Source organism: Aythya fuligula, chromosome 6 (genome assembly GCF_009819795.1).
Source record: "Aythya fuligula isolate bAytFul2 chromosome 6, bAytFul2.pri, whole genome shotgun sequence".
Lineage (NCBI taxonomy): Eukaryota > Metazoa > Chordata > Aves > Anseriformes > Anatidae > Aythya > Aythya fuligula.
This window is the reverse complement of record NC_045564.1, coordinates 20,223,979-20,238,079: the sequence shown is the minus strand read 5'-3', so window position 1 is coordinate 20,238,079 and position 14,101 is coordinate 20,223,979. Positions and strand designations below refer to the sequence as shown.

Genomic DNA, 14,101 nt, shown 5'->3' with positions numbered 1-14,101 from the left:
CAGGTTATCATGATGCGTGCCATTCACTTCAAGAGAAATGCCATAGAAAAAGTGTCTGCAAATGATACCTACTCAAAAGTCACAGGACCATCTTCTTGCTTGGAATCATTAATTTCCCCTGCCTCGAATCCAGTGATCCACAAAGCTTCTGAATTGAGCACACCTGGGCACTTGGTATGGCTGTGAGACTTCAGAATCATTTGCCCACAAAAGATTTCAGTTACCCTGATGAAAGCCAGGCTTTCTCAGTGTTAACCTTTCAAAGAAAAACTAAGATATACTAGCCAAGTCCAAGAGCTCATCAACAGCCTCCACTGGAAAAATAAACTAGGAGTCAAGTTTTAGATACGATGAGATTACTAATCTAAGAGGTCAGCAGTAATTCACAACAGATGACTCCATGCAACAACCCAGAGTGAATTAACAGCTTTGAATGAGCACCTTCTAAGCGTAAGCAGGTAACTACTAAAATCTGAACTGAAAACTGGCCACTGAACAAGGTACAGGGTAGGCAGATTAGTTCAAAACATCTGTTTTTGTTGTTGTTTAGATGCTGTCCAACAGACAACCAGACGAAAGAACAAGATTTGGGTGCATTAGGCAGTAAGTACTATCAAGAAAGTGTGTGTCTTAACTAATGCCAATAAATAAACAATATCCAAAATCAATAAAATGTGCATGGGGAATTGTTTTGTCTTCCCAGATCTTCACATGGAAACATCTCCTAGGCTATCTGCCACCAGCTGGCTACTTCATTGCCGAGCAGAACTGAAGACAGAAATTATCTTTTTATTGAAACTACATTTCACACATAATTGTATGTGTTGGAAATAGATGTGATTTGAACTGGCTTGGGTGCAAAGGATAAAGTTATTTTAATAATCACATTCTGTCAGTGAAACATTAAATCATATATAAATGATACCAAGTTAAGTGTTTTCTCACCTCATCATAAGCGACTGCACAAAAAGACCATGAAACTTCTGTCCTCAGCAGTTTTTAAAACCTGGTTGGACAAAGCTCTAGGCCACCTGGTTTGATTTCACCACTGAGCAGCTCTGAGCAGGAGAGTTGATAAAGCTCCAACATGAACAAATCTGTGATCCATGGTTGCCATGCATAAAGCTTTCATCACAAGCTTTTTTGTTGCAGTGAGCCACTTTTATTTCAGTGTTTGAAATCTTTGCAGATGAATACAATGTTTTAAAAGCTGTTCATAATAGAAATATACAATTCTAAGAATGTTTTCTTAATACACTTGCAGTAGTACATAGTTCCCTAGAAACAAGGGAGTCTTTGCCCCAAAGTGCTACATTGCTACAGAAAGCAGCCATTATATCGTACAACCACAGTATAATTTCAAACGGAATTGTTAGACATTCACTAAAAACATTTACTAAAAAAAAAAAAAAAAAAAAACACCACACAACACTATACAGAATGCAGCATTTGGATTTAACCCCCCCCCCCCACTTTTTTTTTTTTTAAACTTAATTCACCACCATTTTCTTTTTCAGACAAAAAGAAAGCAGCTGTTTCAGACCAGACCACCAGATTCACTGTACTTTATCAGCAATGCGGAATGACACTCATCTGCAAAACCTTCCATGTTCCTTCCTCCCCAGTCATACAGTAGGAATAAATAATTTAATGAAGTACTCATCAGGAGAGGGGAATAGACTATTAGTCTGTGCCTGCGTTCTTTTCCCCTCTCTTCCTTGAATCTCTTAGATGTGTATATTTTATAGCTTAGCAAAATAACAGACATATAAGCTTAAGAAAAAAAAGCTCCTGGGTATCTTCAAATTCATGCTCAGCATTGTAAAATTAAAAGTGAATAAAGAACTATCGTGAACGTAGATTGTTACAGCATTTGAGAAAGAACCAGAAGAATCATGCTGCTTAAGCAACTAGAAGAAAGGCAGTAATATTTCTCTCTATATATACATATCTACATATCTACATATAAAACAATCACTCTTGGAAAATCAGTTACCAAAGAATTTTTCAACCCTGCAAAATTAAGCATCCATGAGCTTCTAAAATATACCTGCAAGCACGCAATCCCCATTTGCCAGTAAGCACATTTACATATATCAAATTACTTAACATAGGACCAAGCTAGTATGACTTGGCCCATTTCTCCAAAATGGGAAGGGCATTCTCCTAATCTGAGTGACCAGGGGCAGATTTTTGGTAGAAAAACTTGAAGATTATCTTTATTTATTATTTCAATTTGGATTGTACTAGAATCCTAGCATCAACAAGTACAAACAGAGAAGAAACTGGTGTCATGTCAGGTTCTTGTCCTGCTCCTAGAGTTTTTAATTAAATTTTTAATCAATGTAAAAGCTTTAGAAAAAGGCATCAGTACTGCTATGAAACATACAGAATGCCTGTGCCTGACCCTAGAAATGACACAATTTGCTTAAAGCTATGGGTGTTGCTGTTCTGAAGCGTACAAATGGTTGATACTATTTTCCTTCTGACTTTTTTTTTTTTATGGGATTCAACTGCCATATACTGTCAACCTTTCTCTGAAAAAAAAAAAAAAAAAAAAAAAAAAAAAAACAAACAAACAAAACCAACAAACAGCACCCTCCCCAGAAAGTAATTTATTTATTTACATTTTTCTTAAACCTGAAGCAAATTGAAAGGTATACAGGCAGTAAAGGAAAAAAAAAAAAAAATCAAAAACACTAAAAAGTGTATTACAATAGAAAAAATTGAGATTCGCTTGTAGAATGGAGTGACTGTGGTTTCAGTCCAGAACACCCTCCTTTGATATCTGTCCCTCAGCAAAATGATGAGAAAATTGTTCAGCTTATCTATGCAGTATTATTTCACTTTTAAGTAATTGCTATGATTTCTCAGAGTTGTCAAATCAACAGTTTTAGATTAAAAGAAAAACTCTCACCCTATGCCTTTCTCACAACTATTAGGCAATTGTTTATGTCTTGCAGGCTGCTGGTCTATTTGGCCCTGTGATCAACTGAAGAAATCCAGAGAAAAAGTACGGAAAGCATTATGCAGCAGAAAGTGCACAAACAAGATCCAATTCACATCAATCTAGACAAGCAGTATTTCTGAAAGGTTCTGGAATTTCTTTTCTGGAGTCCACAAAACAAAAAGGATGAGAAGCACAAGTACTCTGTTCTGATTATACATATATCTTCTCAAAAAAAAAAAACAAGCGCCTGAAGATTTTATTGAAAATTAAATCAGCTTTCTACAGCAGAAAATGAGACACTCTTAGTTTTGTAGCACTGCACCAAACCGTTAACCCTAAACAGAGAAATAGTGATTAATTAGTAACAAACACAGATACTTATGCTAATAAGTGTACATCATCACAAGTACAGTATCTGCTAAGTATCTGTTTACTTAGTGCAGCAAAACATCTGGAAGTCATTACTTAATTCCTTTTCATCATCCATGAAATATATCACCACTATGTAGGAGAAAAGAACACTGCTTGAATTTTGTGAAAGGACAACGACACAACAAGATGAAAATAAAATATGCCTCTAGGGATCAGGAGACGGAAGAAGAGTGCAGGAAAGAAATACAAAATAAGTGATCATGGCTATTTTGTGCACCAGACAAATGGACTCTTCTTTCATTCAATTTATTACATCTAATTATCAAAATAATCTTTTTTTAAGCCACAGAAACTGCTACAAAATATCATTAAATATCATCTCTGAAACATCATTAAGTATCAACCACAAGTATCTACAACATAAAAGCTTTATATCACATCTTCCACATGACAGACTTTGTCTTACAAGAGAAAACAAAAAACAACTGTATATTCATAAATCTATTGTATGCCCTTCAAGTGATGCAAGTTTTTACGACTACAAGGGTCTGCAAACTTAGTGATTCTCATTTTTTTTACTTAATTCTTAAAAAAAAAAAAAAAAAAAAAAAAAAAAAAAAAAAAAAAAAAAAAAAGTCCTAGAAGGTGTCACTCTAATCCTGAAACATCTTTTCCCAGATGAAGTTAAGGGTCATGATATCAACAAAGTATTGGGTAACAACTGAGTAACTTGAAAGTAAACTGAGATTTAATTTTTTAAGACCCATAAACATGTGAAAAATAGGGTAAATCCTTCTAAAAATGACAGCAACTACCCTACAAGAAGAAAAATAAAATTCAATGAATTAGGATTACTGAATTCAACTTATTAAATATATATTTTTTCTTATCAAATGTGGTATAAAATATCAAATCTAAATGAACTTAGTGGTTGTCCTGGTGTCAGTTGGGAGAGTTAATTTTCTTCGTAGTAGCTGGTATGGTGCTGTGTTTTGGATTTAAGGATGAAAACTTTGTTGGTAATTTGCTGATGTTTTAGTTGTTGCAGTGCAGTGCTTACACAGAGCCAAGGACAGTCGGCTTCTCATGCTGCCCTGCCAGCGAGGGGGCTGAGAGTGTACCAGGAGCTGGAAGAGGACACAGCCAGGACAGGTGACCCAGACAGGCCAAAGAGACATCCCACAAGTGGTGTGCTGAACAATAAAACTGGGCGGAGTTGGCCAAGGTGTGCGTGGGGCTGTTACTCAGGAACTGGTTCGACATCACTAGGCTGGTGGTGAGCAATTGTATTGTGCATCACTTGTTTGTTTCCTTGTTTTTTGTTTTTGTTTTTCATTTCTTTTTTTTTTTTTCTTATTAAACCATCTTTTTCTCAACGTATGAGTTTTTGCACTTACACACTTTCAATTCTCTCCTCTGTCCCACTGTGGAGGGTGGTAAGGAACAGCTGTGGGTTGCTTAGCTTCCTGCTGGGTTAAACCACAACAGTGGTTTAGATAAACCACTAAACTTGAATTCTGGGAAACTGCACAATAAAAAACAGCATACAAATCCCTAGAAAGAACTGGAAACAGCAACTGAAAAAGAAACATAGCTTTTATGAGCTCGTTGCACTGTAAAATGCCTAGAGAAATTCACAAGTTCACTCAAAATTATCTAACACAATGGTTCATTATGTCAGGTAGTCACATCTTTAGAAATCCCATGCACAGGCTACCAAAGAAATACAGGCTATGTTAACCAATAACTTGGAATCCAGCAGTGGCAGGCTTGACTGCAGGCAGAGGTCAAGCAAACCACTACCTTACAACCTCTAAAAAAAAAAAAAATCATGCATTCAACAAAAGCTCAACACAACCCATCAACACCTTGTTCTACACAAAAGCCAGAATTCACATCCCAGGACAGAAATAGCATAACAGAAAATGAATTTTATTTGTTGCTGGCATAAAGGGAAGAAAAGTAGATTGAAAATGAAAATTGCTGTCTCCTACCCAGCCAGTAAATGGCAGTATTCCTGGACCAGCCTCCTCTAACTGTGCTGAATCTGCTGTCTCTAAACAAAGATCCAACAAGTTTTCATGGATTTGCAAGGAAGCCAGTCACTTTCATGGCACCTTAATACGAGATAACTCTAAATACAAAGTTCCTTCATCTTCACTTCTCCTACATCCATGTATACCTAAGCAATGCCTCTATACATGGTCTTCCTCAATACAGAGGTCACCTCACTGACTATCTGTAGAGCACCACTGTCTCCTTCCTCTTTCCTCAGATGGTGTGTAGATATTTAAAGATAATGAAGATTTGAAGTACTCTATCCAGGAATTTAAGCTCCTGGAAAATGACTATCCACTTCACCCCTACTACAAAGTAAGGGGGGGAAAAAATTAAAAACACCTTATGCACCATATAAAGAAATCCAGTAAAACTTGTAGCAAATGAGAAGTTTTTACAGCAAAATGCTGCAGAACACTTATGAATACATTGCAGCTACACAGCATGTCATGTTTTCCTCTGCATCTGTACCAATTAATTTGCCTGTAACATATTAAAAACTCTGAAGATATCACGTATGTTCAAATCATATTTATTTCAATTCTTTTGAGGTTTCCTGCTTGAATATAAACCTTTCTGGAAGAAAGGTTTATATAGACAGGTAGCTTCTAGATAGAGCTGGAATGAAGACACAAGGGCTGAGCAGGCACAACACCTTTTGCTGGCTTCAAGGTTGAGGAAATGCACGACTCACAGGCAGGTACCAGAGATATCACTGATTGATTTAGGGCAAAGAAGTCTAACTTACTTCTACGTGGCTGGCCTCTAAAGCAAACGTTTCCTCACTGGCTGGTCAGCATCCCAGAAGACACATTTCTCACTATTATAAAGGGTTTGCATGCTACTTAATCAAGCTGGGCAGCCAATAAGCATACTTATGCTAATTAAGCATGTAGGTAATAGAAACAAAAAAGCTTCTTCCCGGTTGGTATCTAATCAAGTATCAAACATTTTGCCTACACACATAGCTAACTGTCAGCCTATGAACTACACAGTGTTATTTAACTTGGGAGGGCAATCACCAAAGTGGGTGCAGGCAGCAGCCTGTAAGTGAGGAGGGAATTAGGGAGACACAAGGGTGGCTATGGTAAGAAAGATGAGGCATGAGATGCTCAAGAATTACTAACAGAAAGAAGGGAAAGGCTGCAAATGCAGTAGGAAGGGGAGAATACAGCCTTACAGAACCTTTCGTGGCCTATCCACTTGATTAGAAATTATTTACACACAGGAAAAATATGTAGGCAAAATACTTCCCAAGGATGTTGTAAATATTCTGAGACATGCATTATACATTGGGGAAACTGGAGATACATTTATGAGCACAGTCAGATTTCAAATAGCATACTTAACACACACAAACACATACACAAAAAACTTTGCAACTGCACTGTAGCAAAGTCAGTATCTATAACAGCATCATGAAGTGATGCACCTTATTATAAGGTCCAAGTGGGTTTCAAGATTGGTTTAACTTTTTTTGTTTTTTTCTCCTTAGTATCTTCTCACCATATTATGTACTTATTTCTATATGAAGATAACCAGTATGGTAAATCAGAATTGTCCAGATACACGCCAAACAGTGTGTCAAATGCTTGCCGTGCCTTTTCCAGGAACTCAGGCAGCAAGACTTGGTGGTCTCTCAGAAGTACCTACAGGATAGACCAGAACGCCTAGAGACAACCTGCCTGCTGCTTTGGGTGCAGTATCAATAGCATCAGAAATTTATAACCTGGCAAGGATGCCAGGCAGCAGTACCAGTTCCTATGCTGCTGTGGCACCCAGCACTGCCTGCCCCTGGATGCTCCTAAGTGAATACATGCTCCAGCTCACCTGCATCAGTGGGCAACACGGCAAGGGCACAGATGGACACTGTGGCTCTCCATGAGCACACTTCTCTCTCTATGATTGAGAGATTTCAAACAAGAATTTTCTGTCCAAAAGTTCAGGATAACAATTGGATAATGGTTCTGCAAAAGCACCTTCTTGAAAAGACACTGCTCGGGCTAAATGAAAAAATAAACTAGATCTACACGTCAATAATTTCAGCAAGACAAAAATAACCCAGGAGGATCAACTGAAAGCATAGATAAACAAGGGACTGATGCTTTAAATGTCACAGATATGTCACAAAAGTACATGCTCTTCAAGAAACTCACTGGAGCAGTTCTTGTTTTTCCCTTATTTAACTTACATAACTCCAGGAAATAAAATTTCATGGGATGGCTTTCAACAAAGAAGTCCATTTTTGACAGAACTCCTAATGAAATAACTATATTAAACTTTACCACTCACATATGAAAATACATTCTAACTTCTGTGTTGGTTTTTTTGTTTGGTTGGTTGGTTGGTTTTGTATTGTTCTTCCAGAATGCAACAACTAAATGTTGTGTTTTTTTTTTCCTAAACTTCGTTGTTCTTAATTCTACAGCGGATTTCTCACAAGATTTTAAGAAAACTTTGTATTGAACTTATTACATAGCATGGCAATATACAACCTATAGTTAGACATGTGAGAAAGGGTTTATCTCCTATCTGGAAATAATCTAGTTAATGATAACAAAAGCCTTAACAAGAGAAGCAAGACAATTAATGGAAATTCTCCCCTGGTAACAGAACAGTGTGCTTTGGACTTGGGTGTTTCAACCAGCACAACCACTCAACATTGGGAATGACTCAACTGTCTCTAAGGAGCATGACATCTGTGATTATTATTGATAAATATATTCTTGTCTTGGGCTGAGCGCACAATTTATTTCAAGAGAAGGGAAAAATCTTCTTTAAAATTAAATTATATCAGTCTCCACTCTGTGGGTTGAGCATTGTATGCACGTATGCACTCCCAGAGGACACACTGTACTAGGTACCCAACTTAATGTCCCAATAAAAAATTAAATGAGGACATATGTGCTTAACGGATTGGGCCCAGGGATAAGTTTCCTTTCACTAGAATAAGGTAGAATGTCTTTCTTATTCTATCGCTGCTTATTAGTAGCAAGGATGTATTAAAAATAAATGCTTATATAAAGAAAAGCAAAGTATTTATCATCTGTTCAACACTATGTCAAAACTCCGTCTTTTCCCTCAAACAAGAGAAATAAGTTTTAAAATAAAATATTGAAGGGGAAACTGTTCCTATCAATATTGTACTTCTGGTAATAAAGTCTGAGATTAACAAAATCGATTTAGAAGCCCAGTAATTTGTTCACGTCTCATACTATTTATCTACACTTTGCATTTCTTTTAATGTGTATAATTAAAAATCAATACAACCCATTTCACTAATTTCCATTCCTCTCTGCTGAACTTCAGCTGCAAACACTGAATAATGTTTTGAGAACGAAATGGGAAACCCTTGTTTTTGTGTCTCTTAGGAATAATATAGAAGTATCTGTGAATGCCTTAGCCTTGCTCAAATCTTGCATTTTCATCAGGTGAATGTTCATATAATGTTAAAATTAAATACACCTTCAAAAGACCATTTAAAAAGTCCACAGTGTTTTTAAAAATACTCAAGAAAGAATTAAAAACAAGAGCCTAGATGAGATTATTCTCTTAAATCCCTCACATATGCAGGTGACAGGGTGGGTGAAGATGACCTGAAATCACTGTGTCTGTCTGTTGGCCAGCCTAGCCCTTGGCAAAGGTGCCCACCTCCAGCTGCTCCAAGCCTCTGTGCACAATGCATGCAGCTGGGCTCTGTCTTCCCTTGCTGACACACCCTTTTCCACCAGAACCGCCAAAGAGCCTCTGGGTTTCTCCCGGAGAGCTTGTAGTCAACACACAGAATGACTTCTTTCTATTTGTGTCCAACAGCTTGTTGGATGATAACAACACTGCAACCCATCAGGCACAACTAATAAAAGGTAAATTTTCAATCCACATAGAAACTATGGGACATTAACCCCCCACTACTGACATGAAAATGGCTGTGTCAGAATTGACTTTCTTTCCATATGAAAATCCACACCTTAACAGTGCTGGTGTGCTATACTTCAAATGACAAACACACACAAGACACACAATATAGATAGAAATACTCAAGCTAAATTGCAAATTCTGAATCTATGTATTTACAGGAGAAGTGTATTGAAATTAATTTATTTGATGAAAACCTTTCCCCTGCATGACTGTTCAATGAACAATCATGTACTTTAGTACGAGGGTTCCTTCCATCGTTCCTTTTCTTACCAAGACACTTGGATGCTGAAACAGTACCACTCATGCAGAAAGCACAAAGCACATGTCTCTAAATAACTACCATTTCTATAGAAGTCGTGACCAAACATTTTAGGTAAGTAAAACCACCTCGCTCTCTCTGGAATAAATGACGGGTTGCAGAAAGCGTAGAGTTAAGGTAACAAGGTGCATAAGAGCAATCTGTGCATCAGGTTCCCCACCAGTAAGGCATGTCAGACATGACAACATACTGTTGCTTGTTGTAGCTTTTCCTGTTGCTTTGCTCTCTGCCACGCACTTCTTCGATCTTTCCACAAATGCGGCCACCACTGCCTAGCAACCAAGGGGACATGATGGCAGAGAGCAAAATCCCCCACCCAGAGCTCATCCTGCTCCATCCCCACAGCTGCAAACTATCTTTTATGGCAAATTAAGAAGAATACATGTTCTTTGTTGCTCTGGAGACACTGAGTGGGGACCTCAGAGGCGACCTGGGATGCACTGGGGTTTCTCTTCTAAGGGTGGAGACTAAGAAAGTATGAGATCAATGGGTAAAACAGTTCCCCGGATGCTTATACTAAATAAAAACAAACAAACAAACAAACAAATAAATAAATAAATAAAGAGGGGGAAGAAAGAGAGAGGGAGAGCAAAGAAAAGAGAAAGCCAAGTGCCGCAGCGATGGGGACCAGAAGAGCCATCAAAAGGCAAGGGGATAAGGCAATGAGGCTGCCTCCCTTCACCCCCTGCCCCAGCCGCTCCCAGCGGCGGGCCGAGGGCAGGAGGGGGCCAAGGGATGCGCGAGCGGCAGCCAGGAACAGAGTCGGGGCGCAGCCCCCCCCCAGCCGCTGCTCACCTCTGCCATGCCACAGGTACGCGCCGCCTCGGTGCTGCGGGACAGCCGCTGTCCCGTTCACTCCTCGCCTTGCCTCGGCTCCCTTCGCCCCGAGCGCCCAGCTCCGCGCTGCAGCCGCCGCCCCGGGAGCCTCGCCCGGCCCCACCAGCGGAGGGAGGCGGCCGCGCCCCGTCACCACCGCGCCCCCTGGCGGCGGGCGCGCAGCGGGAGGGGCCGGGCGGGGCACCGGGGCGCGGCCGGGCCGCTGTGAAGATGTGGGTGGGCTGCAGAAGGCCGGTACCCGGGGATGGGGGAGCGTCCGGCTGCGAGGGGGCCCCGCGGAAGAAGGGGGAGCAGCCAGCGGGGGTGCTCGGGGCCGGGCGCACGGCTGCTTCCCGGCTGGGCAGCCGCCGGTACCGCGGTGATGGACAACAGGTCCCTACAGACCTCGGGGAAGCAGGCATTGGAACAGCATTAGGCCGTGAGACCCGACAGCTCTAGTTCTTAAAACGTGTATCTGAAACCATTACGGACAGCTAGCTACAACTAAAACATTTCAACTTATCCACCCAACTGGGCTCCTTGGCACTTTCAACATCAGTGGCTCGTATTCCTGCAGGTTTCTGGCTATGGCCTGGGTGTACCATCTGCACCAATTCCCCATCTGATGTTCTTAGGACCTCTATTAATCTGCAAGACTGGATAAATTAATTAATTTATCAGTCTGTAGTTTTCGTCTGTGATAATAACCTGAAGGCATTCAAAGTCCCATCATCTTCCTTAAATGTAACTCTTTCCCTTCTTGGAAACTGGCAAAAATACATAAACACCACAGCCATGAATTTGAAAATGTGCAGATGTGATGTGTCTATTACACTCATATTTGCTTGCCCGCAATCCATCAATCATCCTGATGAAGAATGTGCATATGATGGGAGGAACTGGAGCCCTCACTTCTACCATTTTAGCACAGCTGTTGGTTATGTTTCTGTGGCATACTTGGGCATTTCTCCCAATCTGGTTGTGTCAGATTTCATACCAGCCCCCAGCCACACAGAGCCTGCTTAAAACAATATCAATCGTTGTCCTGACTGAATGTCAGAAGCCAACTTCTAGATTGCATCTAATATTCTCTCCATTTAAAACAAAACAAACAAAAACTTAAAAATTGCATTCTGTATTGTGCCATGTATTCCTTGCAAGGTACTGTAACAGTGTTTGATACCTTCAGTCTGGCTCCTTTGAGCCATGCATATTCTGAGCAGCTGTAACAAAGCACCAGAGGCAATCTTACCTGCCTTTGGTAACTACAAAGAAAATGCTTTGGTTTTCCGTAGGCATTTAATGTTGAGTGTTCAACCCTAAGAGATCATGGGCAAGAAAAGAATAGTTTTTTTATTCTTTTTCCTTCTCTCTTAGAGGGAAAACCAATGAAAGTTAAAACACAAAGCGCACACACACACACAAAAAAAAAAAAAAAAAAAAAAAAAAAAAAAAAAGGTGGAGAGGGAGAGAATAGGATGACAATATCTTGTTTCCAATTTTTTTTCTTTTCTTTAGCATTGTAGTGCAGCTGTACAATCGCTTTCTGAACACCTTGGCTATGTTGAAATCCAGCATATTTCCATGTCAGACTACATCTAATTTATTTATTTATTTATTTGGTCCCTGTCTTTATGCAGACCAAGTCTTAGTCACACTCCGTAACAATAATAAAGTCATTACTACTATTTCATACAAGTGGTAGGATCCTAACTATAACAGCTAATCACAGTGTGAAATCTGAGGGGTTTATCAGGTGGTACAATCAATCTGTTTCTAAGGGAGTAGAGTGAATTGCAATAGTTAATGTTATAGCACCACTCAGTGTTCAACCTGGATATTGCTTCCTATTCCATGCATTTCTTAGAATCCTCGAATCATAGGATATCCCAAATTTGAAGGAACCCACAAAGACCATCGAGTCCAACTCCTGGCTGCACACAGGACCACCTAAAAATGAAAGCACATGTCTGCAAGTGCTGATCAAATGCTTCTTGAGCTCCAGCAAGTTTGGTTTGTGACTACAGCCCTGGACAGCCTGTCCCAGTGCCTGACCACGCTCTGGGTGCAGAACCCTTCCCTAACACCTAGCCTGACCCTCCCCTGTCCCAGCTCCATGCCGTTCCCTCGGATCTTGTCGCTGTCTCCAGAGAGCAGAGCTCAGCGCCTGCCCCTTCGCTCCCCTCGTGAGGGAGCTGCAGGCCGCCATGAGGCCTCCCCTCAGCCTGCTCTGCTCTGGGCTGAACAAACCAAGGGCCCTCAGGCACTCTGCACACATCATCTCCTTCCCACCCTTCCTCATGTTTGTTGCTCTCCTTTGGTCACTCTCTAGTAGTTTTAAGTCCTTTTGATATTGTGTCACCCAAAACTGCACAACTGTACTTGAAGTGGGGCTGCACCTGCGCAGAGTCCTGCTGTGTTGCCACCTGAGAAACACAGTGACCAAATTGTTTATAATCCCATTAATCCCACACAAATAGCAATGTGCACCATTAGAGAAGGAAAGCATGGACACATATATGGTCAATATAAACATACTGGAAAAGAAATGTCCAGTGCCTATTGATATAAATGAGCCAGATGAAGTATTAACTGCATGGAAATTTCTATGGCTTATAATCAGACACAGCATTTTTTCTCCAAAAGCTCAGAAGCAAATTTTGACCCTTACAGTCCCTTAGCTACTTTCCTACTTAGCAGTAGATCATCCTGAAGAACAGAACAGACACTTTGCCCTCTCCTGCTGCCAAGTAACAGTATTACCATATAATGCATTACTGGTCTAACTCTCCTTCCATGGACATGAACAAGAAAACACTCAGTAATTGGCTTTTGAAGGTCTAGCCACTTGCATCACATTCCCAGCTTGGCATTGGGCCATGCTGAAATCACAGTGCTTGTATTAATGGTTTCCTCCCAAGGTCTGGATAGATGTGAAATGAAAATAATTCTGTTCTGTTCTCCAGCAATCCTTGTTAATGTCAGTCTTGAAATACTGCTTTCTAAGGAGCTGCCTCACTGGTGTCTCAGCAAGATGCTGATCTTGGCTCACTGCAAAATGCCTGTGAACTGTCAGAAAATTTTATCACTGGAATTTTTTAATGTGTACTTACATTAATCTTAGTTGAGTGTTGCCCTTTTTCTTCTAAAACTGTACCCTCTCATTCCACTAATCATACCATCCAGTTACATGTTCCTTTCTGGCATTGTAATACCGACCATCTCCTGGCTTTTCTTTGCAGTAGCTCCTCCTGCACATTAAGTCATTCATATGGCATCCTACAGCAGAATTGTCCTGGGTGCAAACTCGTTCTATGACAGTGGTCAACTTCCATGCAAGATTCGTTTTGATGGTGTTGAGTCAGTATAGCACAGAAAATATACATGCCAAAATATTCAACAAAGGCAAAGTGCTATGTCATGAGACACTGCTGCTGTGGCCCCATGGACTAGCTTCAGCTGATTGATTCTGAAATGTTATTGCATCAGACTGCTTACTAACTGTAGAAAGTGATGTGTTGGTCTCTCTGCGATTCCTTTGCTCTCCCCCATGGCTTGTGCCATCTGGCTTGTGCTGCTGAGCTAGTGGACTACTAGGTACAGTAGTATAAAGATACATATATATTTCAATATATATATACATATTTCAATATATATACATTCTCTAT

The 14,101-nt window shown here is 40.2% G+C and overlaps 1 protein-coding gene across 2 annotated transcripts in view; it reads right to left on the bottom strand.

Moving 5' to 3' along the window:
- The window catches only part of LOC116490529 (sodium channel protein type 2 subunit alpha-like), a 71,386-nt gene extending 60,814 nt beyond the window's left edge, over positions 1-10,572 (bottom strand). For both annotated transcript variants that reach the window (XM_032189783.1, XM_032189782.1), the window contains exon 1: positions 10,413-10,572. The gene's annotated coding sequence lies outside the window, so the exon portion shown is untranslated. The remainder of the gene's footprint in view (positions 1-10,412) is intronic.
- Between the last annotated feature and the right edge of the window lie 3,529 nt (positions 10,573-14,101).